Genomic DNA, 13,081 nt, shown 5'->3' on the forward strand with positions numbered 1-13,081 from the left:
ACTTTTTGAGAGTGAAGGTCTAATTGAGGAGAAAGGAGGGATTAAAACACTTGGGGTATGGATTACCAGCTATCATATCAGTTCATATCATGAATTGTTACTGAGACATGAGAACAGAGGGAAAGAGGATACATCTGAGTGAGGAGATGTGGAACAATACCTTCAAGAGAGTAGTGGTATGGATAGTTTTATAAATGGTGAACACAGAATAAAGGAATTCTAGAAAGAGGGAGTTTCATGGACAAAGTAATGAGAATTGCTTATTGCTAGGATCTGTTTACTCATATCACTCCTAACATCAAATGTGTTCTCCAAATTTCTGTAGAACCAACTGGGTACCCTAAAATTTTATTTAATTCTGAACTAACTACCTGAAGTTAGTGCAGACTCCATAGATTAGGGGTTCAGTATCACTAGACTGTCCCCAATTTCAGATGCCAATCACAAACAGTGCATCCCTAAATTACCCAAACTTCTGTCTAACTTGGCTACAAACTGCGAGTGCCTACAAGCCCTTTATCAGGGTTTATAGTTTGCAACAGTGGCTCACAGAACTCAGACCAACACTTTACTTATGTTTACTGGTTTATTATGAAGGATGTTATAAAGATTACAAATGAACAGGCAGGTGAAGAAGCATAGTGAAGGGCTTGGAATGGTCTTACATGCAAGAGCTTCTCTTCCCAAGGAGTTGGGGTGTGTTTCCCTCCCAGCATGTGGATGCATTCACCAACTTTCTGGAAGGTCATTCATTCCCAATATTTGAGTTTTTATGAAGCTTAATCAGCAGCCCCTATTCCCATCCCAGAGATTGGTGATTGGAGATATAAATTCCAATCCTTGAGTCCCTTATTCTTTCTGTTGATTAGCCCAATCCTGGGACAAGCTACCCATCTTCAGGTGCGTAATTAGAATAAACTCAGGTATGATGAAAAAGAGTTTCTTATGAAAAATAGATATACTCCTATCTTTTAAGAAATCAGGATGTTGATTCCAAATTTGGGACACAAACCAGGTATAGTGGTGTATGCCTGTGATCCCTGTGACTTGGGAGGTTGAAGCAGGAGGATCTCAAATTCAAAGCCAGCCTCATAAGACCCTGTTTCAAAATAATAAAAAAATAATAAAAGGCTGGGGATGTGGCTCAATGGTTAAGTGCCCCTGAGTTCAATCCCTGGTACCCAAAAAAGAAAAAAAGAAATTCTGAGTTTAAGAAAATTGATGCCAAGAATTAGAGACAAAACCCAAATATAATCCTACTGTGTCACAGTCACAATTTGGTAGTTCATTTTAATAAAGGGATCTCTTACGTAAGATGTTAATTATAGTTGTTAATCAAGGTAGGAGTAGGAAACACCCTGAATAGTCTATGTATAGGCTTGAGAGTCAATAGTGTGGTGTGTTTTGGGAATAGTCAGCTGTTCCAATGTCAAAGATCGTGTCTTGCTTTGGATTCCCTTAAGAGAACATCCTAAGACAAATAGTTTAATAAGTCTATTTGGAAAATAATCCCAGGAAGCAGGGCGAGAGGAGCAGAGTAAAGAAGGGAAGGGGAAAATTCCAATAAAGGAAGCAAAGTGAATGGCTTTGGGACTGAGGTGAGGGCCCACTTGTTAGAATGCAGAACTTAAGGGTAGGCCAGTGATCAACATGAACCATGTATCCACAAAGTCCACTTTTGAAAAACAGAGTCAACATAAAAATTCACAATAAACAAATTATCAATATTTTTAATAAAGACAGGCTATATCAGAGCCCAAGGCAAAGGGAAAGTTATGTAAAATACATTTTATGAACTTTTAAGTGGTCATTTTTTCTAGAACATTAAGTTAACTGAAAGAATATTGTAAAATTGAAAAGTAAGAATATTAAATATCAAATCATTTTAGACTTAAACATATTACCTATATCAAAGAGAAATAATTATAATCTTACTTTACTGGTTTTCATGGATGCAAACTCAACAATGTTCTCTTTAAAACCATTAAACAATTAAACATACATAAAAGCAATTGCAAAGGAGCGTACATATTTGCTTTTGTCTCAGGCTCCAATAGGGCTTGGTTTTGTGTTGATTTCTATTGAGAGCTTGATCTGCTGGCTATCTTCTGTTAAATGCCCTACTGAGAAGTCAGGGACTGAGCCTCTTAACTACCATCTCCTGCCCTGCATTGACTGGGGGCTTTTCCCGTGGATATTAACTCTGGTACTCCAAGAATATTCCTGAGGAGGCCAAGACCTATAGCAAAAGCCCAACTATAATCTTCCATAGAAGACTTTGATGAGCAGTGAAGCACCACAATCTTGTACACAGTACATTTCAGTGGAAAGATAAATGAATAAGCTCTGGAAGGATTGGTGAGAAATATAGAATAAAATAGCTGGTATGTGTGATATTGCAGCTCACAAAAATAAAGCACTTAAGAAGTGAGGATTAAGGGTAGAAGGGTAAATATGGTTTAGTAGTAAAGGAGAAGGATTGATCCCAAGCTCTGCCCATCACCCACTTTAGAGAGTACCAAGAGATGTGGAAACATAAGGAAGGACCCAGAAGAACAGGCAAGCCTGGGGAGCTGGCTATGGAGGCCTCTATTTGGAGACCTTGGAGGGGGAAGAGAACAAGAAGAGATGAAATGAAAATGTGACAAGGTGAAAGTTGAAAGTACAAGGTTCTTATTTTTAGCTCTCTTATTCTTTCTCTTTTAATGATAAGAGAAGTTTGAGCTAGTTAGCTCAGAACAAGTTTATTGTCAATAAGCCTAGAAATGAAGAAAAAACAGAAATGAGTGAAGGCTCCCAGTTAGGACCGCATGAGACAGGATAAACACTAAGGATGTGAGTCAATTTTGGAGATGAAGGAATGGTAATGGATAGGAGCCCTGCCTGAATTCTAGCTTTTTGCCTCAATCCTCTACCAGCTGTCTCAACTTGACATAGTTGCTTGGATTTTTCTCACTAAGTTTGCTGTATCATCTTTTCTTTGAGACCTCAAATACATAATGACTAGCTGACTAGACAAATGAAAGTCCAAGGGTAGAAGGAATCAATAAAAAAATGGCTTAATGTTCCAAATACATTATCTTTCTACATATGCATAAATATATTTATAGAATCCAGAAGCTATTTATGAGTAATAATTTTTATAAACAGTAAGTTATAAATAATTGATATGGTTTGGGGTTCTTAAAGTGATTAAGTTCTACAGCTTAGTAGTCCCCAGACAGTCACTGATGTCAGAACATCCCGGTTTCTGCACCTCTAGTTTTCAGGATACCCCTGAGATCTGCTTGGACTATAATAAGAGTAATTGCTGCTATTTGTCATGTACTGATGTGGTCAAAGACTCTGGGTTAAGGACTGAAAGCTTTTTATTCATAATCAATATTCTCAAAAAGACCCTGAAAAGTAAGCATTATTTTTTTCTATGTTAAATTAAGATATAAATGCTCAGAGAAGTTAAGTAATTTTTTCAAGAGCTCCTAGGTAGAAATGGCAGAGTTGTTATGGAGACCCCAGTCTGTCTGGTTCCAGAGGTCTTGGTGTCTCTGCCTCACAATGGACTAGCTTTCCTTTCCATTGTAAGTACACTCTGAGGCAAGGAACTGTGTCCAGGTAGTTTATTTGCAAAGTGATCTCAGAGGTTAGGTGAGAGGAATGTGAGAGAATGAGGAAAGAAAGAAAAGCCAATATGAGGGTGCATTTTGTCGGGGACACTGGTATGGGAAACTTGAATTTGATCCTTTCCAGAGTTTCCTCAATAGCTTGTAAATGTTTCTCAGAAATTTCCACTTCAGAATAAATAGAGAGAAATGATTACCCATTACCCTGTGTTTGAAATTTGCTGTTGCCCTTTTAGGAAGTGCATTTGTGCTTGATGATTGGATTGTTGCTTGCTTTTGAGGATCAGAGAAGAATTTAGGGGATAGGGAATGGCTGAGATGAGATACGTTGAATGTGAAGAAAGTCTAAACTTATACAGACTTCCCACATCCAGGATCAGAGGTGAGGCTGAGCAGATGAGTCTAGGCACCAAGGGCTCTGACATTAGTAGTCACACTACCTGGGGCTCAAGCCCTTCCAGGCCACATCTACAAGCAAAGTCTTCAGTTGCACTGGCTTTAGAAAGGCAGAAGAGCTTCAATATCTCAGTCACACCCAAGTGACAGACCACTTCACCAAATAAGCCTTGGGAGGGAGGCATTGTGAAGTGCCCAGATGGGAAGGATTTTCTTTCACATTGAAAATAGCAGATAGATCAAGGAAGACCTGAGTTTGCTGCTGAAATATATATTTTTTACCGGTGGACAATAGGAGGCTGGAAAATTTTAGCTAAAATATTTTTTATCCAAGATATGAATCTTTTTTATTTAAATAAATTTGATAGTCAGCATGATGCTACTATGATACAGTGCAACAAAGGTACAGCTTTGATTTCTCTCCACTTACAATTTAATGAGCTGATTTGCTGCAGACTCATGGATGACAGTAGGATGCAGGAGACTCTGCATCAGAGACAAAGGACTTTACTACTGAGAGCACATGTTTGCATGTTTGTGTCCAGTTTTCTTATCCTCAAGTTCAAAAGGAACTATACAGAAGGATCCAAATGGAAGCCCTTACATAAAGTAGTTGCATTATACGAAAGAAACCCTGAGTTTAAGGAATTTGAAATATGCACATTGGCCAGGTAAGCACTCCCTAGGCTCAGAGAGAGATCATCTTTATTATTCTGAATAGCAAGGGTACCTTCCATTTCCTCTAGAAAGAAATACTCTCTCTTTCTTCCAAGGATGTAAGCAGACCTTGTCTTAGATTCAAAGGCAGACACTATCTTTGTCTTCTAAGGCTGACCAGTTTACAAAAGATAATCTGGAACAAAGGGTCATTAGTGCAGAGATGCAAGAGAGTTATGAGAAGTTTTTTTTTCAATATGTTGCCTTTCATCAAGTAATGATAGGGTTGACCATTAGTAGATCTACACAAATGGATGTTTTCCTGCAGAGAACTGAAGGGCATGCTTAGAATATGTGGATTAGTAGTAACTTTGAAAGTGGGGGCGAGAGACAGAGACAGAGAGAAGCAGAGGCAGAATCAGAGAGAGGGAGAGGGAGAGGGGGGAAAGAAAGGGGGGGGGCAGGAGGGGAGGGGAGAGAATTGAGAGAAGGGATGGGGGAGAATAGAGATACAGGGAGAGGAAGAGAGAGACAGAGTCAGAAATAAGGAGGTAGAACCAGAGAGAAAATTAGAAAATATACAACAGTCTAAAGGTAGAATATGGAGCCAGGCATGGTGGTGTATGCCTGTAATCATAGTGGCTTGGGAGACTGAGGTAGGAGGATCGAGAGTTCAAAGCCAGCCTCAGAAAAAGCAAGGTTTTAAGCAACTCAGTGAGACCCTATCTCTAAATAAAATACAAAATAGGGCTGGGGATGTGGCTCAGTGGTTGAGTTACCCTGAGTTCAATCCCCAGCACCCCCCCAAAAAAATAGTATATAGAGATATGGTAAGCTGTGTGGGGCAATGGAAGGATGGATGAATGGATGGAGCAGTAAGGAAAGACAAAAAGTATGTGTAATAGATGTATAAATGAGTAGTAGACACATAAATAATTATATGAATAGAAAGACTGAACCACTGAGAAGGAGAATAATAGAGAGAAAGATAGAAACCCATAAGGTAGAGAAAGACACAAGAATAGGAAAAACAAATAAGAAAAACAGAGACAGGGAAACATGGCAATACAGAGAAAAAACACACATACATGGGGATATGAAGAAAGAGGAAAAGTGACAGGAAGGAGAAGAATGGGTAGTTAGATGGATACATGTATGATAAAAGAAAAGATAATGTGATAATGAAAAGCTTGTAAGCTTGGGCTCTATATGTAGATCTATTGGTTAGGGTTCAGCCACTGTCTAACTGCACAGCCTTAGAGAAAGATCATTTTTTAAATCCATCAAATGGGGATAATAATAACCATACTTCCCTTAGAGGGTTGTTTGAAGTTGGAAATGAAATAATTCTCATAAATGTTTAGCAAGCTGGCAGGCCCATAATAATGATATTATATAGAAGATAACTTGTTACATCAGCTGCGACACCCATTACTGTGAATTGTAGACTTCAACATCATCAGCACTCACATTAAATTTCAGTTTCCCATTGGAATCAAAGCTAAGTCTAGCAGATGTGTCGAACCTTCGTAAAGCCAACACTGCATCCAACACTCAAGCATCAATTTTATGCAATCGGGAGCTTCTCATTATCTTATCCTCTTGCAATCCATAATTATTGCTTCTGAATGAATCTGAGGTTTTCTTCATCTCCATGAAATGAGGTCACACGGCTTATACCGTAAATTAAAAGCAAATTGAGGGGCTGGGGATGTGGCTCAAGCGGTAGCGCGCTCGCCTGGCATGCGTGCGGCCCGGGTTCGATCCTCAGCACCACATACCAACAAAGATGTTGTGTCCACCGAGAACTAAAAAATAAAATATTAAAAATTCTCTCTCTCTCTCTCTCTCTCTCCCCCCCCCCGTCTCACTCTCTCTTTAAAAAAAAAAAAACGCAAATTGAGCAGATGAGATGTATAAAATTAGAAGCCTACAATATTTTAGAGCCATTGACATAGTGCTAAATGAGTTGGTTTCCAATCTAAACCAAGTATTTATATAATTTGGTTCAACATCCCAACATTCAAATGGAAACCCACACTCTCTACATACTTGTTGTGCTTTTACTCTTTACAGTTAGCATTTCTGAGGAATTACTTCTTGAGTCTCATGATTTGAGTTTAATATCCAAGCACATAATGTTTAACACTTCATTCTTGCTTGTAAAGAAAAAAGATGGTAAGTTATTCTGGTATATTGTATTATGTTGAAGTTATTTTAAATAAAATAACATGAATGAATAGCTAAAATGTTTGGCTACATCAGAATAAAGTCAGGCCTCTTTTTCTGAAGTGCTTCTTTAATTGTTCTTCATGTGTTCAAGCATTTACATTTCAAAAGGTAGTTATTATAATTTCTGGGACACACTTTAATTCAATTAGCTGCTTGCTTTTAATGAGGGTTGAATTAATTAAAATTATCCAGTTTTAGGAAAAACTATGTATTTTTCCCCAAATTCTCCTTTGCTCCTCTCATGTCTTAATCCTGGTTGGCTTCATGAGTGAACAATTATACAGATGGTATAATTTGAAGAGCAGCATGATAATACATGTGAAAATGTTTCAAAATAATTGCCTGTCCCTTTTTGATTAAATATCTCTCTTGTCAAAAATTCCACCATTAAATAGTCTTTCATTTTGCTTAAATAACTTTCCCTTTACAAATCATCTTTTAAAACATAAAACCTTCTGAACAGGAAAGTTTGGGTTATACTTGAGGTAAATTTGCTTTATTTGGATCATTTTCCTTACCAGACATTCAGGTTCAACAAAATTTTTTTTAATCTAACCCAATGCTATTAAGTATATAATATGGAATTTATATTTATGGAATGTACAACTTATTGAGAGAAGTGAAGGTTTCAGTGACCTGGATGAAAAAGAGACGGAAAGAGATGAGAGGATTTGGAAATTTTTTGTATGGATGTGAAGATCAGTGGTAGAGTGCTTGCCTACCATATGCAAGGCCCTGGGTTCATTCCCCCGCACTACAAAAAAGAAAGGAAGAAAAAAAGGAAGGGAAGGGCTGGGGATGTGGCTCAAGCGGTAGCGCGCTCGCCTGGCATGCGTGCGGCCCGGGTTCGATCCTCAGCACCACATACCAACAAAGATGTTGTGTCCGCCGAAAACTAAAAAATAAATATTAAAAATTCTCCCTCTCTCTCTCTCTTCTCTCACTCTCTCTTTAAAAAAAAAGGAAGGGAAGGAAGGAAGGGAGGGATGGAGAAAAAGGAGGGAGGGAGGAAGGAGGGAATGAGGGAAGGAAGGGTGAAGATCACTAAAAGTCACTTTTCTAGGGTCATAGTGCTATCTTCCACAGAAAAACTCATGTTCAAAGATCAGATGATCCAGAATAAGAAACAGACTGCTTATCAGACAGGTGACAGGTAGCAGTTTAATAGTTCAGAAATAAACAAAAAGAATAAAGTTATCTTAGAAACTGGCCTCCAACTTGCAATTTATGATTTTGTCTGGCCCAGAGAATTGCTGCTGAGTCGTGGATAGTGTCTTTCTGCTCCCCTGACAGCTGTCAGTTCTATTCATCAGCCTCTTACATGCTGTTCTGAGGCCATCCTGGCATTTTCCACATCCAGTGCTTTGTATGTAAAGGTATGGTCCTATGGTTTGTCCCTTCCTGGACATCCAGTTCATTGAGATCAATATATCAGGTCAGTATGTGCTCAATAAATGCCAGGTATATGAATGAATAACAGTAATAACTTTTAGAAGTGGAATTATTATTCCTTTTGTTAAATAAGGAAACAGGATCAGAGTAATTTAATGACTTATCTACTGTAACACAAATAATATACGGCTATATCCAGACTTTCACTCAACTTTCTTTAGGGTTAACACTCATTAGGAACTTTCTATATCATAAAACAAAGACATAAGGACAACACAGCCTTAACACAAATCTGATTTGTATTACAATTCACAGAGAAAATATATAAGTTATGCTACAGTAATGAACAAACCTCAAATGTCAGTGATTTAAAGCACCAATAGTTTTTCAGTCATGTTAAAGTACTGCTCATTGCTGTTACAAATGGAGCAGCCACCATTGCACTCATTGCTCTCATCATGCCAAAGGAAAAATGGAGCTCTAGAATATCTTATAATTAAATATTCCAGCCTGAAAGTGACACACTAGTGCTTTAACTCATAACCCCTTGGTTAGAACTAATCATTGAGCTCTATTCTCTCTGTTAGAAGATGCAGAGAGAAAATATTTGGTAAGCACAAATGACTCCCAGAGATACCATGTTTTGTACTTTTATCTCATACTTTATCAACCCTTTATTCATTTGGTACTTCTTATGTGCCAGAGTCTGTTGATATAACAGTACACTAGATAGCTTTTAGTGCGTAACAATCACAGAATTTCAGGAACATTCAAAATCAGCAATCTATTTCTTTTGTGCATATGTTTGGTGGCTAGGGTCTAACTGATCTAGGTTGGGATCAACTGAGCAAGCCTCCAAACTGTAAGTTGTACAGATTGTGTTGTACATGTAGCCAGCTCATATTCTCCCAGGACCAGTGACTGCATGGGGCCCATGATTATCATGGCAATGGTAGCAGTATAACAGAGGTGAGTGGAAACATGACGTGTCTCTTAAAGCCGATGCTTAGAACCTCTACATGGTCACATCTGTCTGTATTTCGTGGATCGAAGCAAGTCTCATGGCTAACACTGACAGAAACATGGGCAGTGAAGTGCAATTCACCTCTCTCAAACAAACTACAAACTTATGTCAAGGGTTAGAGATTCAGATGCAGGTGAGGTTGCAGTCAAGACCAGCAGTGGTTGGACCAAAATCCTTAGTTTTATATAGTTTATATTCTACAGAAAAATCATTAATCAATAAAATATGTAAGATTTTATATGGATTTTATGGCTAAAAAATATAAAGGAAAAGGGATAAGAATACTGAGGGGAATACTGGTTAGAATTTTAGAAGAATGACCAGAAAGGAAAAACATGCCAAATAAGATGAAAAATTCAGTAAATTTCTTGCAAGCAGAGAAATATATATCCATGAAGATATAGGAGGAAAATCAAAGATATAAGCAAGTGCAAAGGCTAATGGTGGGGGTCTACCTGACTTATTTGAAGAACAGAAAGAATGTCTGTATGGCTGAATCAATGTATTCAATGTATGGCTGAATGAAGAGAAGCAGACCAAAGAAGTGAGATCAGGTTATTTGGGGCCAGTGGAAGGTTTTATGTTTTAATTCTCAATGAGGTAAATGTCCATTGGAGTATTTCTGGAAGAAAAAGTACATAACCTGATTACATTTTTCAACTAACTTGAAAAATCAGTGACTTGCCCATTGGCTATGGACTGGTGGCATGGGGAAAAAAGAGAGAAGAGGCTGTCAGGGTATTTGAAGTGAGAGACAAGGAAGCTTAGACAAGGTTTACAGCAGAGATGTGGTGTTAAATCACTGAACTGGTGGTATTTGGGTTTGCTAACAGATTAAATCTGCAGTTTGGGAAAATGTGGTATAAGGGAGGGTGGCAAAGACTTTAGCCCCATCAACTGGAAATAAGGAGATGCACTTTCCTGAGGTGGGAAAGACTCTGCAAAGAGCATGACAGAAAGGAAAATTCAGAATTCAGTTATTTTTAAGATGTCTATTAGATATTTGAGTGGAACAGTCAAACAGGTTATCAAGCAGGTAAGATGAGTGGAGAGGTCCAGACTATAGATGTAAATTTGGAAGTCATGAAATTTTTGTATGCTTTCATGTAGGCCTGAAGCTATTTAAAGCCGCAAGACAAGACAAGATCACCAAAGAAGTGAATATAGATAAAAGACTGACAAAAATCAAAGTCAGAATCCTGGAGCACTTTTAATTTCTATATCCAAGAAGTTGGTGAAGAACCAGCTACAGAAACTTAGAATAAATGGCTAGAGCATGGGAGAGAAAGAAGAGAGTATAAAGTGATACAAATCCAGTGAAGAAATGCTCTAAAGCAGAAGGGAGTTGTCAACTTTGTCACAGGCTGCTGACAAGTCAACTGTGAGGTTGAGCAACATGGAAGTCACTGATGATCTCCTTGAGAAGAGATTAGTTTGAATGATAGGGCACAAGCTTGGTCAAAGTGAATTCAACAGAGAGCTGGACTGGAGAAATTGGTGACTGGGAGTACAGATCACTCTTTCAAATAGTACTATGAAAGAGTGAATGTTTTATTATTTCTTTCCTAGAGTGTGATGATGAATTAAGGGAGAATTAGTTTCTTCATGGATGGGGAAAGCATCCTCATAGGATGCATTAGAGCAAGCAAAAGTAATGATACAAAAGAGAAGTGATAGTCGCTGGATTGATGGCATTGGATGGTGATAAGTGTGGATTCTATACATAAAGAGAGGGAGGTGGTTAATGTGGGGGCATGGACCTTTCATCCTTCCACCAAGAAGGAGGCAGGCAGGTGGGAATGTGCTGGTAGGGGCTGATAGAAGTCTTTCCAAGAGCTTCTGTTCTTTCACTGAAGAAGGAAATATTTGTCCATAGTCCAGAGTCAAATTTCCTACCTTCGGCTAAATAGCCCCCAGTCAAGCACCTTCTTAAAGACATAATGGTGCTAAGGTGCCAAAGTCCAAACGTATTTGAAATGCTCAGTACAGGCAGAAATGAATGTCCTCATAGAGGTATTCAAAGACATCCTATAGCAAGCACCTGTGGACCTTTGTTACTTGAGACAACTGGGATGGTGGAAAAGCAAATCTCTGGTCTTCAGAAGTTTTTCACATGGGTATCACTCGTATTTCTACTGTATTCCTCTGCTGCTGTAATCTGCTACTCAAGGAGAAAGTTTATTGTTTAAGGAAACTGACTAGGCCTGTAGAGGAAAGAATATGGGTTGTTTCACAAGCCTACACTGTTGACATTCTCTTCCTGAGAGTTATAGAACTCAATCTACTACTGATAGTACATTTCAGAAGATCCCCATCAGCAGCTTTCTTTCATCTAAGGTAGTTCAGATGCCATCTCTTTGAGCTTTTTTGCTTACCCAATTAATTGGAAATCAACAATCAAGTGATATGTTGGAGCACTTATCTCCCCTCCTGTATTATCTCATATTATTGAGAACAGGGGCCATCCTTTTCCACATCCTTTGAAGGCTCATTTTATATAGAATAGGTATTTAATAAACTAATGAATAGATAACTTTTTCACTTTCCCACAGGCATAATTAAAATTTGGTTGAGAAAGGGCTGCATGAGCAAAGTGTCAAAGGTTAACAACAAGTCTATTTAAAACAATAGCAAGTGTTAACTAATTATGAAAATACAACTTTTAATGTAAAAGTCTGGTTGGTAATTATTTCCATGACAGTTTATGTTTAATTTTACTTGCCTCACCCCTGGCTACTGATGACAGATTTCTGTTTTAATTGTGCAATCCGTGGATGCTGAAGCCTTTGTCATTTTCTTTCCTTTTTTCTTAGCTCTCTTGGAATTAGAAGTAAACGGTTATCCTTTCTAAGATACAAAGTTATCTTAGAAATGGAAGTGGTCAAATAATTAGTGCCTGCAAAATGACTGAGGCTCACATTCTTTCCACAGCCCTGCTATGTAAACAATATTAAGCAGAGGAGAAAGCCTCTGGTCAGACACCTGAATATGATAGTTAAGCTTTGGATGTCTATTTTCTGCCTTTGCCCATATGGTAAGAGTTAATTCAGTATCTATAGTTTTTAGTCTTTTGTAGCTCAACAAGGCACTTCTTTGCTTAAGTGGCTTTTAAAGCAATAACCATTTAGTTAACTCATGATTCAACAGATTGTTTAGCAATCTGGGCGAGGCTCAGCTGGGTGCTTCTTCTGGTCTGGTCTTGGATCACTTATTTGTCTGTGGTCAGCAGCCAGGTTGACTGGGAGTTATTTTAAAATGATCTTCACTAGAATAGTTTATTTCAACTACACATATCTCTTATCATCCACCAGACTAGAGAAGATCAACTCCATGAAACAGTAGAATCTGAAAATCTTAAATAGGCCAACACTCAGAATTGATATGCTATCTATTCTGCTATCTATATCTCTCAGATATAACCTGGGAGTCTGCAAGATTCAAGGGGAGGAAAATAGAGTTCATGTCTTTATGGGAGCAGTGTGAAAATAATCTTACAAAGGGCCTGGGAACAAGTGGTCAATATACCACAGCCACTGTAATTTACTTAAAATATATGAGCATTAAAAAAGCTCATCGATTGAATTTCCAGGTAGTGAAAAAAATAAGCAATATATATCAGGAAAAAGACCCAGTATATTTAGAGAGGGATAAAATGAGACCTCTTTATTTTGAAGTTTGTTTCCAGCTTGGAGGCAATACAAGCTCAAGCAGGGAAAAGTAACATTGTCAATAAATGCTCAGAAAAATCTCCTAAACCAGA

The sequence above is a fragment of the Spermophilus citellus genome (genome assembly GCF_964194105.1).
Source record: "Spermophilus citellus genome assembly, chromosome: 4".
Lineage (NCBI taxonomy): Eukaryota > Metazoa > Chordata > Mammalia > Rodentia > Sciuridae > Spermophilus > Spermophilus citellus.